The sequence below is a fragment of the Homarus americanus genome, unplaced genomic scaffold (assembly GCF_018991925.1).
Source record: "Homarus americanus isolate GMGI-L3 unplaced genomic scaffold, GMGI_Hamer_2.0 scaffold33889, whole genome shotgun sequence".
In the NCBI taxonomy this organism is placed as follows: Eukaryota; Metazoa; Arthropoda; class Malacostraca; order Decapoda; family Nephropidae; genus Homarus; species Homarus americanus.
The window spans coordinates 736-7,500 of NW_024734156.1; the positions used below are offsets into that span (position 1 = coordinate 736).

At 52.9% G+C, this 6,765-nt stretch overlaps 1 pseudogene; it reads left to right on the top strand.

The window, feature by feature from the left end:
* The first annotated feature begins 3,015 nt into the window (after positions 1 to 3,015).
* LOC121870156 lies at positions 3,016 to 4,867 on the top strand (annotated as a pseudogene).
* Positions 4,868 to 6,765: the final 1,898 nt, after the last annotated feature.

The window sequence follows — 6,765 nt, forward strand, 5'->3', positions numbered from 1 at the left end:
AAACGATCAAACAACTTCCTCTCGAGTGCGGTACGGTGACTGTCCTATCGTCGCTCTTGTATGCTGGATGCACTATTTTCACTTATATTAAGGGAGAGGTGCCTTCACACCTATTAGGTGTGGAATATCTTCCGCCCCCCCAGCGGGCACGCCGGCGCCTCTTGAAATAAGCCAGCGGCATTCAAAACAACAACCAAAGTTACCGTCGCTTTCCTTCCCTGCCCTGCAATGTAACTGGAGCAGCAGCAGCAGAAAGAAGAGAGAGAAAATAGTCTCATGGGGTCAGAGGAATGGCAGTGGAGTGCGATCTATGAATTTCACTAGCCAGGTCTGTCTCCCCAATTGAACATTGTTATTACTCTCTCGGCGCACATCTCAGCACAGTTTCCGCGACAGCAGCAGCATCATGATGTTGCGTCTATTGTAAGTCCGGAACCAGGTTGTTCAGCTGTTCGCGAACAGTCCGGGTTTTAACGCTGCTAACCAGCGATCAAACCTTCCACTCTCTAGGTGCGATGCGGTATCCTATCGTCCGCTCTTGTATGCTGGATTGCACTGTTCACTATATTAGGGAGAGATTGCTACACACCTATTCGGTGTGGAATATCTTCCGCCCCCCCCAGCAGGCGCCAGGCGCCTCTCTTGGCTCAAAAAGCGCGGCATTCAAAAACAACAACCAAAGTTGCCGTCGCTTTCCCTTCCCTGCCCTGCAATAGCTGGAGCAGCAGCAGCAGAAGAAGAGAGAGAGAGAGAAAATAGTCTCATGGGGTCAGAGGAATGGCAGTGGAGCGCGATCTATGAATTTCACTAGCCAGGTCTGTCTCCCAATTGAACATTATTACTCTCTCGGCGCGCACGTCGCCACCGCGGTTTCCGCGACAGCAGCAGCATCATGATGTTGCGTCTATTGTAAGTCCGGAACCGGGTTATTCGGCTGTTCGCGAACAGTCAGGTTTTAACCTTGCCTAACAAACGATCAAACAACTTCCACTCTCGAGGTGCGGTACGGTGACTGTCCTATCGTCCGCTCTTGTATGCTGGATTGCACTATTTCACTATATTAAGGGGAGAGGGTGCCTTCACACACATATTCGATGTGAAATATCTTCCGCCCCCCAGCGGAGCGCTTCGGCGCCTCTGCGAAGCAAAACGCCGCATTCAAAAACAACAACCAAAATTGCCGTCGATTTCCTCTCCCTGCCCTGCAATGGCTGGAGCAGAAGGAGAGCGAGAGAGAGAATAGTCTCATTGGGTCAGAGGAATGGCAGTGGAGCGGGCTAATGGCGAGTAGGCTCGCGATCTATCAATTACACTAGCCAGGTCGCTCTCCCTATTGAACATTATTACTCTCTCACGTCGCCACTGCGGTTTCCGCGACAGCAGCAGCATCATCATGATGTTGCATCCACCAATTAGTCCGGAACCGGGTTATTCGGCTGTCTGCGAACAGTCCGGTTTTAACCTTACCCAACAAACAACATCCACTCTCGAGGTGCGGTACGGTGAATGTCCTATCGTCCGACCTTGTATGCTGGATTGCACTATTTCACTATATTAAGGGGAGAGGGTGCCTTCACACACATATTCGGTGTGAAATATCTTCCGCCCCCCAGCGGAGCGCCTCTGTGAAGCAAAGCGCGGCATTCAAAACAACAACCAAAATTGCCGTCGCTTCCCTGCCATGCAATGGCTGGAGCAGAAGGAGAGAGATTTTAGTCTCATTGGATCAGAGGAATGGCAGTGGAGCGGGCTTATGGCGAGTAGGCTCGCGCTCTATCAATTACACTTGCCAGGTCTCTCTTCCGTTTGGACATTATTTACCCCGTCTCTCTCTCGGCGCACACGTCGCCACCCTACTAGTTTCCTTCACAGCATATGCTGCGGCCTTTCAGTCCGGGCTCCCCTTCGCCTTGCTGTCTGCCCAACTTAGCGGACTTGCGTTGGCTGATCACCCCGTCTTCGCGTCTGTGCCGGCCTTCAATGCAGCGCCCAACCGTCTCTTGACCGAGATTCATTGCACTATTCCACGCGCAAACGGCTACCCTAAATGTGCATAGACAACGCTCATGGTTCAACACGACCAGGGCGCAGTCTGGGAGCCGAGTATACTAAAAAGAGAGTTTAGCAGCCAAAACTCGTCAAAGCACACGTTGGGTTACCCCATCACCTAACAACGATGATGGCGGTTCCCACCCGTGAAATACACAACCTAACCAATATTGGGCGACGATGGCGCTCATGAGCCCACGTCCCCACAAACAGTAAGAGAAAGAGAGAGAGGAGGAGATGGGCCAATGTCTTATGCCTCGCTGGGGCAAAGAGAAGAGAAGAGGAGCGGATAAGGGAGGAGATTGGCCAACGTGCGGTCCCTCGCCCAATGTCGGCTGCCTCGCTGGAGCTGGGTAAAGAGGAGAGGAGCGGATAAGGGAGGAGATTGGCACACACGGTGGCGCTGCCGGCGCCGAGGATAGCGAGAGAAGGTGCAGTTTGATCTGATCATCTGGTTTGCTATTTCTCTAAGGCCAACGTGCGGTCCCTCGCCCAATGTCGGCTGCCTCGCTGGGGCAAAGAGAAGAGGAGAGGATAAGGGAGGAGATTGGCACACACGGTGGCGCTGCCGGCGCCGAGGATAGCGAGAGAAGGTGCAGTTTGATCTGATCATCTGGTTTGCTATTTCTCTAAGGCCAACGTGCGGTCCCTCGCCCAATGTCTTCTGCCTCGCTGGGGCAAAGAGAAGAGGAGCGGATAAGGGAGGAGATTCGCCAACGTGCGGTCCCTCGCCCAATGTCGGCTGCCTCGCTGGAGCTGGGGCAAAGAGGAGCGGATAAGGGAGGAGATTGGCACACACGGTGGCGCTGCCGGCGCCGAGGATAGCAAGAGAAGGTGCAGTTAGATCTGATCATCTGGTTTGCTATTTCTCTAAGGCCAACGTGCGGTCCCTCGCCCAATGTCTTCTGCCTCTCTCTCAATCTCACTATTTTGGCCGCCGTGATAGCCGCCGCCAACAGCAGCAGCTACCTGGTTGATCCTGCCAGTAGTCATATGCTTGTCTCAAAGATTAAGCCATGCATGTGTAAGTACAAGCCGATTTAAGGCGAAACCGCGAATGGCTCATTAAATCAGCTATGTTTCATTGGATCTGTAAACCCACTTACTTGGATAACTGTGGCAATTCTAGAGCTAATACATGCAATTGGTCTCTGACCGCAAGGGAAGAGCGCTTTTATTAGTTCAAAACTGGTCGGGCCCCGGTCCGTAACCCACCTGTGGTGAATCTGAATAACTTCGGGCTGAGCGCACGGTCTCCGCACCGGCGCCGCTTCTTTCAAGTGTCTGCCTTATCAGCTTTCGATTGTAGGTTATGCGCCTACAATGGCTATAACGGGTAACGGGGAATCAGGGTTCGATTCCGGAGAGGGAGCCTGAGAAACGGCTACCACATCTAAGGAAGGCAGCAGGCACGCAAATTACCCACTCCCGGCACGGGGAGGTAGTGACGAAAAATAACGATGTGAGTCTCATCCGAGGCCTCGCAATCGGAATGAGTACACTTTAAATCCTTTAACGAGTATCCATTGGAGGGCAAGTCTGGTGCCAGCAGCCGCGGTAATTCCAGCTCCAATAGCGTATATTAAAGTTGTTGCGGTTAAAAAGCTCGTAGTTGATCTCAGTTCCGACTGACGGTGCACCGCCGGTGTTTACTGTCACGCTCCGAACAGCCGCCCGCCGGCTCGCACGGATGCTCTTTGTCGAGTGTCCCGAGTGGCCGGAGAGTTTACTTTGAAAAAATTAGAGTGCTCAGAGCAGGCTATTTGAATGGCCCGAATGGTGATGCATGGAATAATGGAATAGGACCTCGGTTCTATTTTGTTGGTTTTCGAACCAGAGGTAATGACTAATCGGAACAGGCGGGGCATTCGTATTATGACGCCAGAGGTGAAATTTTGGACCGTCGCAAGATCGAACACTGCGAAAGCATTTGCCAAGGATGTTTTCATTAATCAAGAACGAAAGTTAGAGGTTCGAAGGCGATCAGATACCGCCCTAGTTCTAACCATAAACGATGCCAACCAGCGATCCGCCGGCGTTATTCCATGACCTGGCAGCTTCCGGGAAACCAAAGTCTTTGGGTTCCGGGGAAGTATGGTTGCAAAGCTGAAACTTAAAGGAATTGACGGAAGGGCACCACCAGGAGTGGAGCCTGCGGCTTAATTTGACTCAACACGGAAACCTCACCAGGCCCAGACACCGGAAGGATTGACAGATTGAGAGCTCTTTTCTCGATTCGGTGGGTGGTGGTGCATGGCCGTTCTTAGTTGGTGGAGCGATTTGTCTGGTTAATTCCGATAACGAACGAGACTCTGGCCTACTAAGTAGTCGACGGATCTCCAGAAAATGGTGTCCAGTTCGCAACTTCTTCTTAGAGGATAAGCGGCAATTTAGCGACGAGATTGAGCAATAACAGGTCTGTGATGCCCTTAGATGTTCTGGGCCGCACGCGCTACACACTGAAGGGATCAACGAGTTTTCCCCCTCCGAGAGGAGCGGGTAACCCGTTCAAAGCCTTTCTTGATAGGGATTGGGGCTTGCAATTGTTTCCCATGAACGAGGAATTCCCAGTAAGTGCAAGTCATCAGCTTGCGCTGACTACGTCCCTGCCCTTTGTACACACCGCCCGTCGCTACTACCGATTGAATGATTTAGCGAGGCCTTCGGACTGGCGCTCTTGGATTGTCGGCCCCGTTGCCCGCGAGGGTTTTCTGGGGTCGTCGCCTCGAGCTGACGGAAAGATGTCCAAACTTGATCATTTAGAGGAAGTAAAAGTCGTAACAAGGTTTCCGTAGGTGAACCTGCGGAAGGATCATTAACAGAGAGAAAGAGAACGGGGCGCTCTTAAAACTACTACTACTCTCCTGATTTGGGCGGTCTCGGGCTCTGCTCTGGCAACTCCAGCAGCGAAAGAGGACAATCCCGGCCCCCGCACCAAAAATAGGTACCACCACGCTGTAGGTGGACCACACTCGGGCGAGAGCGCGAAGACCGGAGGAGGAGGACGGACGGGGCTTTGGACGGCTGCCCGTCCGTTCCTTACTACCGGCGAATAAGCCTCTTGACCCAAAAAGAGTGAAATTCAAGTGTCAAAAAACAACAACAAGCCGGCCGGCCAAACCCAAACCACAATCCTAGCTATGTCTGTCAAACCCTTTCATTGAGACTCGACCTGTGATGGTTAGTCGCAAAAAGACCAAATGGCAAAATACACAACTTCTTAACGGGGGATCACTGGCCTGTGGGTCGATGAAGACCTTGAGCAAAACTGGCGTGGTCGGTATATGTGAATCGCAAGAATACCAGATACACGACGTTGAACGTATTAAGGCGGCGGCAGTTATATGAGCTTGTCACGACGCTTCTACGAGGGTCGGAAATATACATCCATCGTTGCTGCGAGTTCGGTGCCTGCTGACTGTCTCCCCGACACGAGGGTAACCCGAACCGAGCTTCCGCCTTGGGGTTTAATCGCCCGCGCCTTGCGCGAGGCGTGCCCTTAAAAACAAGCAAGCCTATTACTAGCAAGTCCATGGACTTGGCGCACCCACATTCAACCACAACAAAGCGACAGTTGTCGCCCTCGCAAATAACTGGAGGCGGCGCTCTTTTGCCTGCTGTCCACAGAGACACGAATGGCCGTCGGCCGCTCATGGCTGATGCTGCACATGTTCTAAGAGGCACTCCATCCCACGAAGAGGAAACGAAACCGGGTCGGATATCTTTAAGTAAGCCCCGCCGGAATTTCGTCTATCACCTCGAAAAGAGTGCTTGGCATGCATTGCAGTGGAACCTAAATTGATGAGTGCGCCTGGGCCCGCAGTCTACCATGTAGTGGTGCAGGCAGAGAGATGAGAATGCTTGGGTGACGCCGTGCTCTTCCTCACGCGCTCCTCCACCCTCTCCCACGGTCAGACGCGGTGTGGGCGTTCTCTTTGAGAGTTCGCCACGAGTCCACGTCTATCTCATGACTGGGAGGGAGGCAGGGGGAGTTCTCTCTAAACGCGTTAAAGACGGTGTTGCGCCTCATAACGGCGCTCGCCGGGATAGAGCACTAGTTCTGCAGCCGGAAAGGCCGCTCACGCCAATTAATACTGCGACTCTCGCTCTCTTTCTCCGGATAAACAAGCGCCACTGCTGTGGCATGCGGGAACGGGGAAAGAGGTCAAAGTTTAAGCGGCAAAGGTGCGGCCGAGTAAGGGCGGAACACGAGCGTATATGCATTAAAACTGTGTGTGTATATGACTCTGCGAGAGATGTTCTGCTGGAACACTTTTCCTATTGGCTATTTACCACTCAATGAGAAGGAACGGAGTCAGGGGTGGGAGTGCCGGCGCCATGGCCGCTGGTACCCCCGCGACAAGCCCCTCAAACCTTCCTGCCTGGTAATGTCGGTGGTGAAGAAAGTCGGTGGCAGAGCGTCTTCCGCTTCGTGGTTGGGGAACTTGTTCCCCCTAAGGATGATGAGACCACGATCGACCTCGTAGTAGGAGAGAGCTACCCGCCAAATTTAAGCATATTAATAAGCGGAGGAAAAGAAACCAACAGGGATTCCTTTAGTAAGGGCGACTGAACCGGGAAAAGCCCAGCGCATAACCTCGATGTCTTCGGGCACGAGGGGTGTTGCGTTTCAGAGGGTCCAGCACGCCGTCCCATACCGTCTAAGTCAAGCTTGAAAGCGGCCACTGCCCATGGAGGGTGACAGGCCCGTATGGC